Below are 10,714 nucleotides of genomic sequence, written 5' to 3' on the forward strand. Positions count from 1 at the left end.
CAAATCGAGGAAAAGGAAATAGGGCGGATGGCATTCCTAAGCCTTTTGAACATTATTTATATATCTATACCTATATGGGCATGCAATTGTATATGTAAAGCATAAATAAGTTTTCATAAAACATTTTGAAGCATAATTATAATTTCAAGAGAAGATTGATTTGATGTCGATCCATAATTCATTTTGAAAGCATAAGTTGATAAAACAGTTTAAGTAAAAGAAGCATTTGATTGAATCACAGTCTATAAGTAAGTTTGGATAGTAAAACAGTTTGTAAAACATTTCAAAGTAAGGCATTTTGATAAACAGCTTGAACAGTGGTAAAAATCGTTGTTTTCCTAGTTATTAATCACATGTGATTAAACACAATCACATGCGATTGAAGCAATAACTTATAAGTATTTGACTTGTATTCCCCCCCCCCCCCCCATAAAGTATTTAAAACACTTAAAATCATTTCAAAGGTTGATTCAAGGGGTATGAACTCACTTGTGGTGAGTCGTTTGAATTGCAGTTTCGGCTACCGTGCTAGGTGACAAACGGAGACTGGTTTACACGCACGAGCCTAGTTATCATATAATAAACATATATATAACTAATTAGACATATAATAACTTAAATAAATAAGTTAAGGCACTTATAAAACATTTAAACACTTTTATGAGTGTTTAGGGTTCAAATGGTTGCATCTAAGTTGCTACGGGACAAGGCAAAAGGGTTTGAAACATCAAAGGGCCTTGTATAGGAGTTCACCATCCAACAAACCCCACACCTTGGAGTTTACGGCTGTAAACTCATAGGCTTATGGCCGTGAACTCCTCAAATGGTGTTTTTGGGTGTTTTGTGGTGTTATCTTGCATCTAGAACACTTCTATCTTTATTGGAATAATGCATGAAGTAGTTTTAAGGCTCTAGAACACTCCATAAGGGAGTTTACGGCCTAAGGTCCTTCACCTTAGAGTTTACGGCCGTAAACTCTAGGAAATTAATTGATTTGAGGCACCTAAACATCAAGAATGGCATCCATGAATTTATCTAAGGCTAATGGGGACAAGAGGCACACTTTGGTGCCTTCACTTGGAGTTTACGGCCCAAGTCATGTTCCTTGGCCGTAAACTCCTTTCAAGGAGTGATTTCAATGTGTTCTACTCTCCATTCTAGTCCCAAAGGTGCAAGGTAAATTGTCTAAAGGCTTAAGGGTAGCTTGGAATGATTTTTGTCCCACAAAAAGGGGTTTACGGCCCAAGAAGGGTTCTTGGCCGTAAACTCCTACTAACTTGTGATTTTGATGAGCTTTTGGTGTTCTAAATAAGCACAAGTACTAGTAGTTAAAGTCCTTAAGCATTTGGGGAAGATTTGGGGCACTTTAAGCCCTTGAAAAGGGGTTTACGGCCCAAGGGAGTTCCTTGGCCGTAAACTCCTAGAACTTATGTTTCTTGGATGATTTCTAGGCTATAAAGATCATACACAATGTCCTAGATAAGTCCCCTAACATGTGGATGGGTCTAGAAAGCATTAAAGTTTCATTTTGGAGTTTACTCCCCAAGAACGTTCTTGGGCGGTAAACTCCCGGATCTTGATATCTAGACAAGTAATTGTTGTTAATATGCATTAAACAAGTATTGAAACACATATAGAAAAGTAGACTCACAATCTGGGATGAAAACCCGAAGATCCGTCAGAGAGAATATGGCTTTTCTCTATTTGGAATTGTGAATAATGAATTAATTTAATTCAGAAAACTATTTATAGTCCTGGAATATTTTGACAGAAAATATTTTTATTCCTGACGTTGGACTGTAACAGTATGAAACTTGAAATGCCCAAGTTTCACAAAACCAGGAGTATCCACTCTCCTGATATCATCTAAAACATGAACCCTAATGTACACAAACTTGTTCTGAAAAGCTTGAAAATCACTGAAACTGAACTAGCTTCTATTGAATAGATGATGTTCGTACAATGGAAATTTCGGGTTGTCACATCATCCCCCTGTTAGAGGGAATTTTGTCCCGAAATTAGAATTTAAGCAAATAAAAGTTACAAACAATTAAGCGAACAGATGAGGGTATTTCAACTTCATCTGATCCTCGCGTTCCCAAGTGAATTCCGGTCCTCGCTTGGCGTTCCAGCGAACCTTCACGATAGGGATACGACTTTGTTTCGTCTGCTTGACCTCACGGTCCATGATCTCTACAGGTTCTTCCACGAAGTTGAGGCTCTCGTTGATCTCGATCTCGTCGAGTGGGATTACGAGAGTCTCGTCAGACAGACACTTTTTCAAGTTAGACACGTGGAATGTAGAATGTACGTTACGCAGTGTGTCGGGTAGATCTAGTTTGTAAGCTATGGGGCCGACTCTGGCAAGAATCTCGAAAGGCCCTATGTACCTCGGATTAAGCTTCCCACGCTTGCCGAAGCGTATCAAGCCTTTCCAGGGTGAGACTTTGAGAAGGACTCGGTCTCCTACCTGAAACTCCAAAGGTTTTCTTCGTTTATCGGCGTAGCTCTTCTGTCGGTCTCTAGAGGCTTTCAATCGTTCACGGATTTGAACGATTTTCTCTGTCGTTTCCCGAATGATTTCTGGACCAGTGAGAGTACTGTCGGAAGCTTGCCCTCTCGCTAGTTGGGTATCACCAACCTCAGCCCAGCACAGAGGGGATCTGCACTTGCGGCCGTAGAGAGCTTCGAATGGAGCAGCCTTGATGCTCGTGTGATAACTGTTATTATAGGAAAATTCGACAAGGGGTAAATGAGTATCCCATGCCTTCCCAAAATCAATCACACAGGCTCGCAACATGTCTTCCAATGTTTGAATGGTCCTCTCACTCTGTCCGTCGGTCTGTGGATGGTAGGCTGTGCTCATATCCAGCCTTGTTCCCAGGGAACGTTGTAGGGATTGCCAAAATCTTGTAGTGAACCTACTATCTCTATCGGAGATAATGGAAATAGGTACACCATGCAACCGTACAATTCCCCTAATGTATGTTCTTGTAAGTTTCTCCATCTTGTCGGTTTCTTTGATAGGCAGGAAGTGTGCAGACTTGGTCAATCTATCAACGATGACCCATATGGTGTCAAGTCCACCCGTCGTCTTGGGTAACTTGGTTATGAAATCCATAATGATCCGCTCCCACTTCCACTTTGGGATCTCTGGTTGTTGCAGTAAGCCAGAGGGCTTCTGGTACTCGACCTTAACCTTTGCGCAAGTAAGGCATTTACTCACGAAGGTAGCAATCTCTGCTTTCATATTAGGCCACCAGTATAGCTTTTTAAGATCCAGATACATCTTATCTGAACCTGGGTGGACGGAATACCGAGTGTTGTGCGCCTCGGTCATGACCAAGTCTCGGAAACCACCGTGTTTCGGTGTCCAGATCCGGTTCATGAAATATAAAACTCCGTCACCCTTGGCTTCGAAGTTCTTGTCCATTCCCCTAAGGGATTCACTCGACACATTTTTAGGTTTCATGGCCTCTAGTTGAGCCGCCTGAATTTGCTTAGTCATGTGTGAATGGATGGTTATGGATAATGACTTAACCTTGCGACCAGAATATTCTTTCCGACTTAGGGCGTCTGCTACTACGTTGGCTTTACCCGGATGATAACGAATATCGCATTCGTAGTCACTGAGTAGCTCGACCCACCGTCGTTGTCTCATGTTGAGCTCCTTCTGATCGAAAATGTGTTGCAAACTCTTATGGTCGGTAAAGATAGTGCTCTTCGTTCCATACAAGTAATGTCTCCAGATCTTCAGAGCAAACACTACTGCTCCTAGTTCAAGATCGTGGGTCGTGTAGTTAACCTCATGTGTCTTCAACTGTCTCGAGGCGTAGGCGATGACCTTACCTCGCTGCATCAGAACACATCCGAGTCCTTGATTGGATGCATCGCAATAGACAACGAAGTCTTCTATTCCTTCGGGAAGGGATAGTATTGGTGCGGTGCACAAGGCTCGTTTGAGAGTTTGGAACGCTCTTTCTTGCTTCTCTTCCCAGTCAAAGGCCACGCCTTTCTGGGTCAGGGTCGTAAGAGGCTTCGCTATTCGGGAGAAGTTCTGAATGAACCTGCGGTAGTAGCCAGCGAGACCTAGAAATTGACGAATTTCTGTAGGTGTCTTTGGTGCTGACCAGTTCTCAATGGCTTTTATTTTGGATGGGTCCACGTGAATTCCTTCTTCGCTAACCACGTGTCCTAAGAATTCGACTCTTCGGATCCAAAATTCACATTTCGAGAACTTCGCATAAAGTTTCTCCTTTCGTAGTGTCTCTAGAACTTGTCATAGATGATCACCATGCTCTTCCTTACTTCGGGAGTAGATCAGGATGTCGTCAATGAAAATGATGACGAACTGATCTAAGTAAGGTCGGCATACTCTATTCATCAGATCCATGAAGACTGCGGGCGCATTGGTCAATCCGAATGGCATCACCACGAATTCGTAGTGTCCGTAACGAGTTCGGAAGGCTGTCTTCGGCACATCCTCCTCGAGCACTCGTAACTGGTGATATCCGGATCTCAGATCAATCTTGGAAAAATAGTTCGCCCCTTGCAGTTGGTCGAATAGATCATCTATGCGTGGCAGAGGGTAACGATTTTTGATCGTCAATTTGTTGAGTTCTCTGTAGTCAATACACATACGGAATGATCCGTCTTTCTTCTTAACGAACAAGACCGGTGCTCCCCAAGGTGAGAAACTTGGTCTTATAAAGCCCTTGCTGAGCAGTTCGTTAAGTTGACCAGAGAGTTCTTGCATCTCGGCTGGTGCTAAACGGTAGGGCGACTTGGCTAATGGGGTAGCTCCTGGGACCAAGTCGATTCTGAACTCGACTTGTCGTTGCGGAGGTAACCCGGGTAGTTCTTCTGGGAAAATGTCGGGGAAGTCGCTCACTACTGGGAGGTTCTTTAGTTCTTTCGTTTCTAGGTTCGTGTCGACGACGTGAGCAAGGAATGCGTGGTATTCTTTGCGCAGATATTTCTGTGCTTGAATACTAGATATAATGCGAAGACTCGCACCAGGTTTATCGCCGTAGATTATAAGAGTTTCGTTAGACGGGAGGTTTAGACGGACTGCTTTCTCGTAGCACATGATGTCGGCGCGATGAAGACTTAGCCAATCCATGCCGATAATAACGTCGAAACTTTTTATTGAGACCGGCATAAGGTCGATTGGGAATGAATGGTTATCTAAGGTTAGAAGACAACCTAAGTATATGCTATTAGTACTTTCAGTTTTCCCATTGGCCATTTCTACTGTGAATTGTTCATTAAGTGCGTGTGGTTGTTGCTTAAGCATGCGAGCAAATTTGTGGTTTACGAAGCTTCGCTCCGCTCCACTATCGAACAGAATGCATGCATAGGAGTTATCAAGGAGGAACGTACCAGTCACCACTGTCGGGTCAGCAACTGCTTCCCCGTGGCCTATTGCTAGTACCCTCCCTGCTCCTCCAGTATTCCTCGCCTTTGGGCAGTCCCTTTTAAAGTGGCCTGTTTCGCCACATCCATAGCAAGTTGGGCTCACGCCAGAGCCAGGAACTTGGGAGATCGGTTGCGCCGGGAACCTACAGAATCGGACGGTGTGTCCTTTCCTGTGGCAGTTAGTACACTGCATTTCACGGCAGGCGCCGTTGTGGTGGAAGTTGCATTTGTTGCACTTCGGCAAACTTCCAGAATACTGCTTCCCCGGAGCAGTAACAGCAGTAGGGGCTACCGCAGCATGTACTGCTACGATTTGCTGTTTCTTTGAAGCTCGCTGTTTCTTCTTCTCATCCCAAAACTTCCGCTTGTTGCCAGCGGGTTTAGAGGGTTCTGGGATGGCTAGGGTGGTTGTAGTTGCAGGGGTCTTGACTCCATGGTCAATAAGTCTTTGTGCCAATCGCTTGGCACTGTCGAAAGTAGCAGGGTTGGATGCTAAGACGTTCCCCTGGTACGGGGGCACTAGCCCCCATACATACCGCTCAATCTTTTTCCCTTCAGTGGGAACCATGTTGGGGCATAGGGCCACCAGTTCGCTAAAGCGGGCAGTGTAAGCGATCACGTTGGTTCCCTTCATAGTCAGATTCCAGAGTTCATGTTCTAACTTCTGGACTTCGCCCCTAGGGCAGTACTCCTCAGTCATGAGGTCTTTCATCGTTGCCCAGCCCATGTCGTTAGCCACGACGAGAGTTAGGGCTTTGACGTGGCTGTTCCACCACGTTAGGGCTTTATCCTCGAAGGTGCACGCGGCATATTTCACTTTAAATGCAGCCGGGCACGAACATATTTCGAAGACTGATTCAGTCTTCTCGAACCATTGCGAGAGAGCAATGACTCCGCCGGTGCCATAGAAAGGCTTCGGCTTGCAGTTTGTGAAATCCTTGTAAGAGCACTCCCTGGAGCGCACTGGGATTTCAACTGGAATAGATTCAACAGGGGTTCCACCTCTGCTAGCATCAGACGAGTGATACTGAGCCATGGCAGTTGCCACTGCTGCAGCTACGGCAGCATTCAGGGCTGCAGTATCGATGACTGCAGGTGGTGGAGGCGGTGGAGGTACAGGATTATTCCTATTTCTGGGAGACTTGCGAGGAGGCATCCTTCAGCTATAAGTTTATAAAAACAAGAAGGATGATAAGAATCAATTTGTAAGCAACGTGAGAGTGACCCATGGACTAACTAACCATAGCCCCACAGTTTGAATGAGTGTTTGAAATCACAATAAGGAATATTAGTAGGAATACACAAGTGTACAAATTTTTCCCACAATTTAGATAGATTTCAATAGTACGGGTATTACTGATGTAATAAGTTCAAGGAAAATCGACCTAACAGTAGGTCTTACATCATACCATAAGGACAATACTGACAGTCCTAGATTCCTAATTAGAGTACCGAAAGTTAGGAATATTTTACAGACAAGTGCAACTTAGAGCACATAAGTTCAAGGCTATCCCTAAATCAAAAGACAGAGATGTACTAGACATCATCTAATGGCGATGGGAATTCCTCGGGCGATCCCTGAGGTCGGACATTTGACGAAACACCTCTTGAAGGTGTCGGTCCTGAGCTCTCTGACGAGCTCGAAGTTCCAAGACTTCAGCACGGGAGGCAGCCAGCTGTTGCTGCAGAGTTTCGTTGGTTGTCCGGGTCCGTTCCATGTCTTCTTCGAGACGGCGAATGCAGACTGTATTGACGCCTGAATTGGCATCAATCTCCATGACCCGGTCGATGGCTGCTCGACCTTGCTCGACATTACGAGCTATTCTGCGGATGATCACCGGCAGAGCTCTGTCAGCAGAGCCACCATCGCTAACATTGTAAAAGGTTCGGTCCCCAAAGTATGGTAAGGGCTAACCCTGCTCATCACTCCAGCGATTCAGATTGTTTGCCCACATGGGTGTAGGACCTGGAAACGCTGGTCGAGGGTTGTTGTTCGGGGCTTGAACTACTAGCGGTAGGTTGTTGACTTCAGGCTCGGAGTCAGATCCATCTGAAAAACCTTCTGCGAGGTGATCATCCAAAGGGATTGGATGATCATCTTCGGGCTCTTCATCGATCCACCCGGCATTGCCTTCATTGGGAAAGTACGGGTCGCCATGATGGAATCCAGCCATTTAGATCTACGCGAGAAGAGAGGTATAAGAATATAGTATACGTGTAACTAATAGCACAAAATACTCCTATAGTATTTTAAGTTTACGTTCTACTGATCTTCTTGTGGTATTGTTGGTAAGTTTTTAGACTTGTTAACATATCACAACCATTCTAGGGCATATGCTAATCACTCCTAGGACCAGCATAGTTGATCAGGCTATGCCATTCCCAGGACTGACCATACATCCCCGAGCTCACTTGTGATATTCAACAATCGTAATACCTTTGTTCTTGTCATTGTGACACTGATTTTAGTATGAATGCAGACTAGTATACTTAATTAAATATTTTATTATTTAAAGTATAGACACTTGGTCAGAGTGTTTTAGTCCCTTTTTGGGTTTATAGATTAGTATATCTTTTATGGGTTGATATACTTGATTCACTATAAACAATGCTCTGATACCAATCTGTCACACCCCAAAACCAAGAACGGCGGAAACGTTCTGGGGCGGAGGACGTCATGTATAGTATCACAACACAGTAAATGTAAATAAGCAAACAACATCATCCATTGCATTAAATATATAATTTCAATACAAGTGTTCTGTACAGTTATAGACACCAAAAATAATGTATAACAAAATAATGCGAGATGAGTCTTGAATGCACTCCATCTTCTCAAAAGCTGGCATTGGTACGTGTCTACTGATGACCTGAGAATACAAGTTATTTTGAAAGAGTTTATCAGCATTAAGCTGGTGAGTTCATAAGTATTTTAGTGTCAGTGTTTCTTGTAAAAACGTTTGAACCTGTCTCAATGTATAAGTTTGTAAAAATGTAAGTAAATGTTTGAAAGTGTTTGTAACAGTTTGAATCACTCAGAAAATCCTATATTTTCTATAAAAGTAACCTTCTACCAAGGCTAGGCTGTTTTGTAAACTTTTCTGTTGTAAAAGTGTGTGATTACCCAAATATAACTATCATTTGTTAAAAATATAGTTTGTACATTAATGCTTAAGTGAGGTTATCACTAAAATATGTAATGGGTAAATCATTGTAGTACTGTAGCTTTGTATAATAAGACTACTGTTGTACTAAATACTACTACCTTACCGGATTTATATTAAGGCATAATGTGATAAATTGCACCATGCTATCGACTGGTAACAACGACATAATGAATGGTCGTAATAAAAGAAATGACGTTTGGCACCCGCAGACCTGCAGGTCCGGCTGTAGCTAGCAGCAAGGTGTAGGATAGTCAATCCAGTATAGATCTATACGCAAACTCAAGCTCTCCCTCCAGGAGAATTCTGGCTACAACTCGGGCCATGACAATTAAGGCATGCCCGATACAGTGGATCACAATTATTACGTATTTATGTATATGTATTGTTTCTCGTATATCTGTATATGTATTGTTTCTCGTATCTCTGTATATGTATTGTTTCTAGTATATCTGTATATGTATTGTTTCTCGTATTTCTGTATATGTATTGTTTCTAGTATATCTGTATATGTATTGTTTCTAGTATATCTGTATATGTATTGTTTCTCGTATTTCTGTATATGTATTGTTTCTAGTATATCTGTATATGTATTGTTTCTCGTATTTCTGTATATGTATTGTTTCTAGTATATCTGTATATGTATTGATCCTGCGTTACCCCGATGGTAACCAGCTAATGATGTACTGATGAGCATGAATATGGAAGTACTTTTATGTCTATACATGTATATATGATATATAAGTAATATGGAAACGACCTTCGGATGGTCACCCGAAATCCCACCAGACCACATCCAAATCGAGGAAAAGGAAATAGGGCGGATGGCATTCCTAAGCCTTTTGAACATTATTTATATATCTATACCTATATGGGCATGCAATTGTATATGTAAAGCATAAATAAGTTTTCATAAAACATTTTGAAGCATATTTATAATTTCAAGAGAAGATTGATTTGATGTCGATCCATAATTCATTTTGAAAGCATAAGTTGATAAAACAGTTTAAGTAAAAGAAGCATTTGATTGAATCACAGTCTATAAGTAAGTTTGGATAGTAAAACAGTTTGTAAAACATTTCAAAGTAAGGCATTTTGATAAACAGCTTGAACAGTGGTAAAAATCGTTGTTTTCCTAGTTATTAATCACATGTGATTAAACACAATCACATGCGATTGAAGCAATAACTTATAAGTATTTGACTTGTATTCCCCCCCCCCCCCCATAAAGTATTTAAAACACTTAAAATCATTTCAAAGGTTGATTCAAGGGGTATGAACTCACTTGTGGTGAGTCGTTTGAATTGCAGTTTCGGCTACCGTGCTAGGTGACAAACGGAGACTGGTTTACACGCACGAGCCTAGTTATCATATAATAAACATATATATAACTAATTAGACATATAATAACTTAAATAAATAAGTTAAGGCACTTATAAAACATTTAAACACTTTTATGAGTGTTTAGGGTTCAAATGGTTGCATCTAAGTTGCTACGGGACAAGGCAAAAGGGTTTGAAACATCAAAGGGCCTTGTATAGGAGTTCACCATCCAACAAACCCCACACCTTGGAGTTTACGGCTGTAAACTCATAGGCTTATGGCCGTGAACTCCTCAAATGGTGTTTTTGGGTGTTTTGTGGTGTTATCTTGCATCTAGAACACTTCTATCTTTATTGGAATAATGCATGAAGTAGTTTTAAGGCTCTAGAACACTCCATAAGGGAGTTTACGGCCTAAGGTCCTTCACCTTATAGTTTACGGCCGTAAACTCTAGGAAATTAATTGATTTGAGGCACCTAAACATCAAGAATGGCATCCATGAATTTATCTAAGGCTAATGGGGACAAGAGGCACACTTTGGTGCCTTCACTTGGAGTTTACGGCCCAAGTCATGTTCCTTGGCCGTAAACTCCTTTCAAGGAGTGATTTCAATGTGTTCTACTCTCCATTCTAGTCCCAAAGCTGCAAGGTAAATTGTCTAAAGGCTTAAGGGTAGCTTGGAATGATTTTTGTCCCACAAAAAGGGGTTTACGGCCCAAGAAGGGTTCTTGGCCGTAAACTCCTACTAACTTGTGATTTTGATGAGCTTTTGGTGTTCTAAATAAGCAAAAGTACTAGTAGTTAAAGTC

Source organism: Lactuca sativa, chromosome 9 (assembly GCF_002870075.4).
Source record: "Lactuca sativa cultivar Salinas chromosome 9, Lsat_Salinas_v11, whole genome shotgun sequence".
Lineage (NCBI taxonomy): Eukaryota > Viridiplantae > Streptophyta > Magnoliopsida > Asterales > Asteraceae > Lactuca > Lactuca sativa.